The 10,555-nt window shown below is 40.5% G+C and overlaps 1 long non-coding RNA gene across 1 annotated transcript; it reads right to left on the reverse strand.

Moving 5' to 3' along the window:
* Positions 1 to 3,382: 3,382 nt before the first annotated feature.
* Positions 3,383 to 8,985, reverse strand: LOC140513373 (uncharacterized). Its single transcript, XR_011970151.1, has 2 exons — positions 7,789 to 8,985; positions 3,383 to 7,213 (listed from the first exon to the last, which is right to left on the reverse strand). It is a non-coding gene; the product is annotated as an uncharacterized lncRNA (long non-coding RNA).
* Positions 8,986 to 10,555: the final 1,570 nt, after the last annotated feature.

Genomic DNA, 10,555 nt, shown 5'->3' on the forward strand with positions numbered 1-10,555 from the left:
ACTAGAGTGGCTTACCATTTCTTTCTCCAGCCCATTTTACAGGTGAGGAAACTGAGGCAAATAGGAGTAAGTGACTTGCCCAAGGTCACAGAGCTAGTACGTGTCTGAATTCAGATTTGAACTCAGGAAGCAAAGACTTCCTGATTCTAGGCGTGGTGCTGTGTGCACTATGGTGCCACCTAGCTGCCCCCAAGGTTTACAATAGAGTAGGGTTAGTACAGGGAGGGTTAAGTGCAGGAGGGGTACCTGCTATAGTAGAGAACTGGCCTCAGAATCAGGAAGCACTGTCTCTGTGACCTGGACAAATTATTTGGGATCATAAATCTAGAGGTGGAAGGGATCTCAAAGGCGTTCTAGACCAAGACCCTCATTTCATAGGTGAGGAAATAGAAGCATGTTAAGGTTAAATAATTTGGCAAAGGTCATATAGCAGAGGTAGAGTTTGAATCCAGCTCCTCTGACTCTAGAGTTAGCACTCTTGCCATTGCTTTATAGCTCCTCTCCAGGCTTCAAGCATCTCTCAGTCTCTACCTGGAAGAGAAGACGTCAGTTTGCCATGGTAGAGGGAATCTCTATCAGAAGTGTCTAAAATACCAATGAAATTATAGGTCTTGTGTGTATGTCTATGTATTTGCTTGGGCATCTGGGTGACATAGTGGATAGAGCGCTGGGCCTAGAGTCAAGAAGACTCTTCTTCCTGAGTTCAAATCTGGCCTCAGACACTTACCAGCTGTGTGACCCTGAGCAAGTCACTGTTTGCCTCAGTTTCCTCATTAGTAAAAATAAACCAGAGAAGAAAATGGCTAACCACTCCAGTATCTCTGTCAAGAAAAGCCTAGATGGGGTCACAAAGAGTCAGACACAACTGACCAACAACAACATGATGTACGTTTACTGGAATATAACATACACACAAATAATTATAGCATGAAACATTCTGGGCTAGGACTAAGGTTGGTCAAGTGATTCAGTTGGGATTGGAAGAAAACTAGACCTTTGTAGATTATAAAACCTTTAATAAGGAGGTGTTTAATTAAAACTTGTTTTCTTCCTTGCTTCCCAACAAAAGGAAGTTTACCGATAATGGCATGGAAAGGATTTTCAGAAAAGATAATGCTGGTCCAACTGGGTGCAGTTCCCCTGGCCTCCACATTTGCCACAATGGTGGGCTGTGGCAGAAGGTTGTATTCACTTGTTCAGCAATGGGGAGGTGCCTGGACTCCTTAGGCAAGCAGGAAGCTACACCAATGCTTAGAGCCCTAGTCTCCCGGACCAGGTAAGTCTAGAGATAGCTTTTATTGCCTTTTAGGGGGAAACTAGCCTATGTAGTAAGGACTACTTCCAGCCTTAGGAGATGTTGTTCCTTCCACATCAAATATATCATGATATTTGGATAAGAAAAATACTGATGAAGTGCTATGTGAGGTCTCAGAATAATATTAATATCTAGCATTTATGTAGCACTTTAACTTTTATAAAAAGTTTCACCAGTATCTCATTTTATTCTCACAACCACCCCCAGGAAGCAGGTACTATTATTATCTTCCTTTTATAGCTGAGGAAAACAAAAAATTAAGAGACTTACCTAAAGTGTCTGAGGTAGGATTTGAACTCAGGTCTCCCTGACTCCAACTCACACATTTGTGCTCCTGGGCACATAGCTGCCTCCATCTTCATTGAATATGTGGGCGTTAGAGATGATAGGAATTCTTATTTAGAAGTAAAAGAAAAATACATGAAACAACGAGAGGAGAATGGGCACAGAGTGTCCAATCATCTAGTTGGAGTGGAGCATAGAGTATATTTGAGATAAGGCTGGAAAACAGGAATGGCACCAATTTGGGGAGGGATTTGAATACCAAGATGAACAGTTTAACCTTTATTCAGCATGACCTGAATTCAGATCTGACTTCAGACATTTAGTAGCTCTGTGACAAGTCTAACTTCTGTCTGCATCTATTTTCTCAACTGTAAAATGAGAACAATAATAGCACTTACCTCCCGGGGATGTTGTCAAGATCAAATGAGATTATATTTATGAAGTTAGCACAGTGCCATACACGCACATACAAATATATATGTATGTATCTGTATGTGTGTGTGCTTAATAAATGTTTGTTTCCTTCCCTTTTTTCTATAAGCAATGGAATGACATTGGAGGAGAGCAAGGACACCACCAGCTCTGTGCAGAAGGAAGATGAATCAGCAGGATTTGTGGACAAGAGAGGGCAAAGACTGAAGGTGAGGAGCCACCTCTGGAGGTTTATGCAATAGGTAGGTGGTGATAGTGAATGGTGGTCATACAAAGGAGGGATGGAAACAAGAGATACTGTGGAGGTAGAACCAACAAGACCTGACAACTGATTGTCTATGGGAGAAGGAGAAGAAAGAGTTAGATAAGGTCCCTCTCTCCAGGTCACCCAGCTGCCCCCAGGGTGCAGAGCCCTATCATCTCTCCCCTGACAAGGGTGATAGACACATCCCATCTCTCCCTGCTCCAGTCCATCCCTCACACAGCTGTCAGACTCTTACACCTTCAGCGCATTTCTAATCATGTCCTTCTTCCCCTTCTCAAGAAACTTACTGACTTGGATAAAATAGGAGTTTCTCTATTTGGCATTTAAAGATCTTCACAAACTGGCTCCAGCTTTATTATGACTACTCCCCTTTATTTACTCTTTTCCAACCAAACTGTCCTTTTATGTCGTCTGATCTAATAATGTTACAAGTTCCCCCTTGCTCAGAGCTACCTCCCTCCTCTCCTCTGCCCTTGGCAATCCCTAGCTTCCTTGGCTCAGTTGCCATCTTCTATAAGATGCTTATCCTGATGATGCTCTGGTCACTGATGCCCCTCCCCACTAGAAAAAAATTACTCAGTGCATTTGGGGCAGGGGGATTAAGTAATGGGAACCCTGATTTCTTGATACCTGGAGACTCCCAGGTATCTCTCTATTTACTGAAGACTGGCACCTGCTCTGCAAATGATACTCTTAAAAAGTTGCCTGAGACACTTAGAAGTGAATTATTTGACCAGGGTCGCATAGACCAGTATGTGTCAAGGACAAGACTTAAACCAGAGTTATCCTGACTTCAAGGGGGCCTGCTTGCTATGTGTTATGCCAAACTTCCTCTACCTGCTCATTATTAATTTGGTGCATATATTGTATTTACTTAACTTGGGTATTTATTATCTCTTCCCCTCCCCAACCCAACCAAGGTAAACTCATTAAGGATAGGAACCACAACATTCTTGTCTTTGTATTTCTGATATGGTGATTGGCACTTAGTAAATGCTTAATATCTGTGTGGAATGAATTATTTCAGCCATTTTTAATTTGGGTAATCACAATATCATTGACAGAATGAATAAGTCACAAAGACACAGGTTTTGCCCAGGTTTAATTTGATACAAGCTTGACAGCCTGTTTAATCAATCAGTGCCAACTTAAGTGCCTCCTATGTGCCAAGTGCTTTGCTAAGCACCTGGGATACAAAAAAGAAGCAAAAGATAGTGCCTGTCCTCAAGGACTTACAATCTAAGGAGGGAGACAGTCTTGCAGGTCATTCAAAGGAGTTAAGACAGTATTCAGTAAGGAATCATAGAATCATAGATTTAGAGCTGTAAGGGAACTCTGAGACTGTCTTCCACCCCCTCATTGTACAGATGGGAAAACTGAGAATGAAGATTACTCAACACACCCAAGGTCACAAAGAGATAAGAAATAGAGTCAGAATAGGATTATATATGGGGTTTCCTACAGAATTAAAGTCTATCTTAGCCTTGAAGCCAGGGCCTCATATCAAACTGAATACTTTTCTACTATATGAGACAGATGGGGAGCAATTAAAGATTTTATGAATAGTAAAATGATGTGTTCAAATCTGTGCCTTAGGAAGGTCAACCTGGCAAGTGGGTTGTTGGCTTAGAAGGAATCAGGGAGGGAATGCATTCAGGTAGAAGTCTAAGGAATCCATCTACCAATGGAACAGATATATGGTTAGCTAAATAAACCCTTGCCCCATTACATCTTACTTTGTGTCTTGATTAAGGTTCTTTTCTACATACTTAACACCCTCCTCCCTCATCTCCAGCTATTCAAACACGATCCATCTTTCAGAACCCAACTCAGATTCTACCTCCTCCAATAAAGCTTTTCCACATTCCTCCAAGTCAGATACACTGTCTCCATTCTATCAACAAACCTGTGAGATAAAGAGTACACGTATCATTATCCATATTTCAAAGATGAGTCAACTGAGATTCAGATTGAGTGGGTAGCATCTGATGGCTTTTTTAGTTATACTGTACCTGGGAGGGGTTCAAGATCCTCAGCTTTGTAAGGAAACAGATTGCCTAGTGAAATGAGCATTATGCTAGGAATTAGGAAAGGAAGGAAAGAAGGAAGGAAGGAGGAAAGAAAGGAGGGAAGAAACAAGGGAAGGAGGGAAGAAACGAGGGAAGGAAGGAGGGAAAGGAGGGAAGGAAGAAAAAGACTTTTGGAGAAAATTTGGGTTTGAATCCCAGCTTCTCCTATTAATGGCAAATTATTCAAGTCTCTCTGAGTTTCAGTTTGCTTATCAATAGAAATTATAATAATTGTATCTACATCACAAGTTGCTATGATGAATAAATGAGATAATGGACATGAAGCTTGATAAGTTGGAAATTATGTACAGAAAGAGATCTATATATCTATGTGTGTGCAGAGAGATATCCATCTATATAGAGATATACAGAGATAGACAGTTGTATTAAGATATACGTCTCTATACACACATAGATGTATAGATATAGATATATGTCTGATATTCTTATTAAGTGATGAAAGATGCAGAAATGTGATAATGAGGACATGGACCCATATGGAAAGGGCTAATTGAAGACATACTGAGAAAATGCTTTGTACATAGGAGGCTACCACTGGGGTGATCATCCCCACTCCATCCCCACCTAAAACTTAGACTTTGTCCCCTGGAACCCTCCTGGGTTCTGATAAGTGAGCTTTCACCTTATCTTGGCCAGAACCAGGTCACTATAACAGAACCCACTCCAAAACATGCTTTTGCAGGCCCAGCAAGTTCCCCTCCCCACCCCTATGTACACATACACTTTCCAGTTCCTCTTTATGTGCTATCCTCCTCCTCAGAGCAGGGACTGCCTTGCTTGCCTGTATATGTATCCTAATTGCAATGCTTGACCCATAATCTTACATTTTCTCTTTCTCACACCCTCTCCCTCTCCCTTCCTCTCCCTCCCCCTCTTCCTCTCTCTCTTGCTCTCTTTCTCTCTTTCTCTCTCTCACTCTCTTTCTCTCTCTCTCTCTCTCTCTCTCTCCCCCTCTTTCTCCCTCTCTCTCTCTTTGTCTCTCCCTTTCCCTTTTTCCCTTCTTTCCTCTCTCCTTCTCTCCTTCCTTCCCTCTTTCTCTTTCTCTCTCTCTTCTTTCTCTCTGTACACTTGACAAAGATGTTTTGAATTGAATTGAAGTAATCATTTTGGTGCCCTTGCCTATAAAATAAGGGGGTTGGCCCGGATGACCTCTCATGTCCCTCCCAGCTCTAACAATCCAAGATTCTTGGGAGAATGCACAGGCTTTGTCAGTTGCTTAGATGGGAGGCTACACAAGATAGAAAAATCAAATGTGACATCATGGCTTCAAGTAGGGGACTGGCAGAGCAACATTCCCTTTAACAGACAGAAATTTGAAGAACAATAGGTTTTGGGGAACAAATATAAATTGGGGCTTGAAGATGTGGCTACATTTCAAGTGAGATAAATAGGTTTCTTTTCCTTTGTCTTTTGACTAAATTATGCAGACCTGCAAATGTGCCTCCTAAGCAAGTCAATGTCAGTTTTTCAAAACTAGGCCCAAAGCTATTTCTTCTCTGGAAAGTTCCACTTGCTCAAGCCCCTTGCAAAGTGCAGGGTGAGGGCTGAAAACAGAGAAATTACCTGGCATATCACCAAGCCCTTTTAATAGCAATGCTTGTGTCTCTTGGCCTTATGTGACCATGAGAGGAGACAGATGCCTGGCAATGCCAAGAATCTTGTTTAGGCCATTCATAAATCTCCTGTCAGGGAGGTAGTCTCTAGCAATAAACTCTAAGGAATCCTGGGGCTTATCATTTTTACAAGACCACGCTGCAAAGGATGGCATGCAATCCTGTCCTAAAATCACAGGATCACAGATTTAGAGATGGAAGGGGCCGTGGAGGTCATTGAGTTCAACCCCTTCATTTTACAGATGAGGTGCTGGGAAGATAAGTGACTTGCCCAGGGTCACACAGCTAGTAAGTGGGATTCAAATCCACATATTTTTGATGCCAAGACCAACAGTCTATCACATCAGACTGTCTCTTCTAGCTATGAGAGCTGGAATAGACTCTTAAGATAGAATGCCTGGCACATAGTAAGCATTTAATAAATGCTTGTTGACCGATTAGAATATGTCATCTAGTCCAAGACACCTCTAGACAAGTTAGGTATTATTTCATTATTCCTTTTTACAGATTAATTAACTGAGTTTACATGACTTATCTAAGGTCATACAATTTTGTTACTACAGAAATGAGGACTAGAATTCATAGCTGTTGCCCTTTAGGGCAGTGCTGTTTTTAATACATAAGTTACTCTCAAAAAGCTGTAAAATATCAATAAAACTATTATTTCACGTATAGGGTTAGGGAAAGTGTTGAAAATATCACTTTTATACTTTAATAAAAGTAATCAAGTTAATCATTTTAATTGGTTCAAGTTAAAAAAATAACTGTACAAATTTAAAGTTAAGATTTAGAGATTTAATCTTTACCTAGTTAACATATTTCTACTTGAATCTATTCATTCAAATAAGTTTTGCCCCCTTCAAAATAGTCGCTTTAAGAGAATAAATAATAGTGACATTGTCAAAAACATTTTTGAGATTTGCTTTCCAAAACGATGGAGCTGGGTGATTGGATGTGACATTCCTGAAAGAACCAAAAGTGGGACCTATAAGAAGCACTTGAATCGAGAACATAGAAAGCAGAAGCATCCAGGCCCAGGATATGGTAGCCATCATCATAGACCATGTTGTGAATTTTCATGTAAAACATCAAGTTGATCAGACCTTCGCATCATCTGAAGAATGTACTATAACACTGGAAATATGCAGTCATGATTTCCACTTAAACCACCTTCTTCCTCATTTCCTGACTCAAAGTCTGGCACTTACTCCCACTAGAACAGAAAGAGTGGTAGTTTTTAAAAAAACAAACCTAAAAAAAAAGAAAATTCTTTGTCAAATGACACTGTTCTGCAAGCTATTAAATAATGTCATGTTGTGGAGTCAGGACTAGACTTGTCTATTTTGCTCTGCTTCTAGGAAGATGGGCATCTCTGCAAAAGGCCTGTGGGTGGAATTACTGTGTTTATCCTCAGTTTTCATAAAGGACCAATGACATCATGGAACTACATCTTTTCTTTCTTATTAAGCAAAGAATTAATTCTTATTCATTTTTGAACTTGAATACAAAAAGATAAAAAAAGAGATTTCCATGCACACAGTACAACATAGAGGATTCAGTATAAAACCATGAATTTCCATTTCACTGTTTACCTTTTTTTCAAACCTATGTAGTAAATATCACACATCATTTTCAAAGCTACCCTGCTCTTCTGCACTTCCAATATTTCTTTTTTTCTCTGCTGTGCACTTTTTATTTTTCTCCATTTCTCCCCATCCCATCCTACAGAGGTTACCATCAGACACGTGTGCACATACACACACACACACACACACACACTATACATACTTTTATTTATCAGTTCTTTTTCTGGATGTGGATAGCATCTTCCTTCATAGGTCCTTTGTAGCTGATTTGAGCATTTATAGAATTCAAAATGATTTCGTTATTCAAAGTTGTTCTTCAAACAGTGCTGTTATTATTATGTACAATGTTCTTTCACTCTTCATTTCACTCTTCATATACGTCTTCCTGTGTTTTCCTACAATCAACCAGCTCATTATTTCTTATAGCACAGTAGTATTGCAATATAATCATATACCACAACATGTTTAGCCATTCACCAGTTGACGGGCATCCCTGTAGTTTCCAGTTCTTTGCCACCACAAAGAGAGCTGTTACAAATATTTTAGAACATATAAATTCTTTTCCTTTTTTCTAATCATCATTGGAAACAAACTGAATAGTGGTATTACTGAGCCAAAGGGTATAAACAGTTTAATAACTCTTTGGACATAATTCCAGATGCTTCTTCAAAATGGTTGCATCAGTTCGCAGTTCCACCAACAGTGAATTGGTGTCCCAATTTTTCAACATCTCTTCCAACATTCTCTTCCTATGGTTTTAGCCAATTTGATAGGTAAGATGCTATCTCAAAGTTGTTTTAATTTGCATTTTTCTAATCATGGGGTGTTGTCTTCTTAACTTGTCAGTGAATTGGATTTAGGTTCTGCCAGAGCTATACAAAGTCATCAGCCTCACTCTCCCAGAGTTATCGAAGTCCAGTGACAAAAGTCAAGATAACTGGCAATTGCCCAGGATGCAGTGGATGACCATGGCACCTTTGATGTCTGGCCAAACTCCAAGCACTTCACAGCACCTGCTTCTGCCATCTTCATGGCCTTTGGACAAATGGTGTGGATAGAATAGGCATTGGTAAAATGAGGAAAGCTTGGGGAAATGTGTTTCTAAGAGAAAGAAGCAGGAAAATGGAAAGCACCTGCTCTGCTTGTGGTTCCTGTTCTGGAATGCCTGTCTTTTGCCTTTCTTTGTATTCTCAGTGCTGCACATAGTGCCACACGGGGCATCTAGGTGGTGCAGTGGATTGAACACCTAGCCCCTCAGGAAGACTCAAGTTCAAATATAAACAGGAAACCCTGAGTTCAAACCTGGCCTCACACACTTGATAGCTGTGTGATCTTGGGCAAGTCACTTAACCCTGTTTGCCTCATTTTCCGTATCTGTAAAATGAGCTGGAGAAGGAAACAGGAAACCACTCTAGTATATTTGCTAAGAAAATCTCAAATGAGCCCACAAAGAGTCAGTGGTGACCAAAACAACTGAATAACAACAAAAATAAAAGGACTTAAGCTAAGCCAAGAAAATTCAGAATACTGAATTAACTATTCAGCTCTGCCCTATTCCATAAATAAAGGAGTTAAAGTCATGTCTTTTTGTATAATTTAAAGATTTATTGTACACACTAATCAGGACCAAGCTGAAGTAGGTATCTAAATGCTTGCTAATTTCAAGGACTCAGCTTCCTTTAGAGTCACATAAAGGGTTTGGATTCTGAGGACTCTGAAATTCTTGTCACTTTTAGTCTTTGGACACTTGTGGGTACACATACAATGGTCATTCAGTTCTCTAAGCCTCAGTTTCAGGCAGAGTCCATGGAGAGGTTTCTAGTGTAAAGGTCCTTAAGATCCTCTTTGCTCTAGACCTAGGAACCTGTAGGTGATCACATTCAGTTCCCTCAAGAGCTCCTGTCCCCCTACCCCACCCCTACACTCACCGTAGGGGGTCTGGCTCTAAAGCCATTGAATGCCTTGATATTTTTCATCCCAGGAGCTTGGGAGTGATATGACACTTGCCTATCCAGCTCTCTAAGACTCAGTTTCCTTTAGAGGCACATGAAGTACTTGGGCTCTAAGGCCTCTGAAGGACTAGTCACATTTATTCCTTGGACCCTTCTGGCTGATCAAAAAATGGTCATTTGGCTCACTAGGTCTCAGTTGCAGACAGATACCTAGAAGGGGGGTTTGTAGTCTAAATAGTCTTAAGGCTTTCTCACCTCTAGGTCTAGGAAATTCTCTGTGATCACATACAGATCCCTGAAGCTCCCAATGCCTCTGTTTCTCCTATGGTCTCAGTAGGGGGTCTGACTCAAAAGCTCTTGAAATCATGGACATTTTTAATCCTTGGATCTTATTAGTGATCTCACACTGAGCTATCCAGCTTTCTAGGACTCAGTTTCCTTTCCAATCACATAAAGGGTTTGGACTCTAAAGCCTCTGAAGGACTTGTTACTTTTTGTCCTTGGAAACCTGTGGGTACACATACACTGTTCCTTAGATGCTCTAAGACTCAGTTTCAGATAGTCCATGGACAGGCCTCTATTGAAAATGCTTTGCATTTTTCAGTGCCCAAGTTCCATTTAATGGCTGGCTTAGAGTAATTATCAATAGTAACTGTTGCTCTTTCCCTCCCAGCTTCATTTAGTTATTTTTTTTTTCTTTTGAGCATTTCAAGGGCCATTCCCCTGACCTACTTCTTAAAGAGACCTGTTTACTCAATAGCATTACTTCCTTCTATGTGAATACCTGAAAAAGCCAAGGTCCTGGGCTACCTCCAGTCATCCTGATGAATATCTGGACACTAGATCCAGATGGCTCAAGAGGAGAAAGTGAGGCTGGTGACCTGCACAGCCCTCCCTCACTCAAAACAAAGTCCAGTGCAAGTCATGTCATCATTTCTCTGAGGTCATGGTCTTTGAAAACCAAGGATGAACACAACAGCTATTAATTGGCTAATTGATGTTATATTCTGTATGAAA

The sequence above is a fragment of the Notamacropus eugenii genome, chromosome 7, assembly GCF_028372415.1.
Source record: "Notamacropus eugenii isolate mMacEug1 chromosome 7, mMacEug1.pri_v2, whole genome shotgun sequence".
NCBI lineage: Eukaryota > Metazoa > Chordata > Mammalia > Diprotodontia > Macropodidae > Notamacropus > Notamacropus eugenii.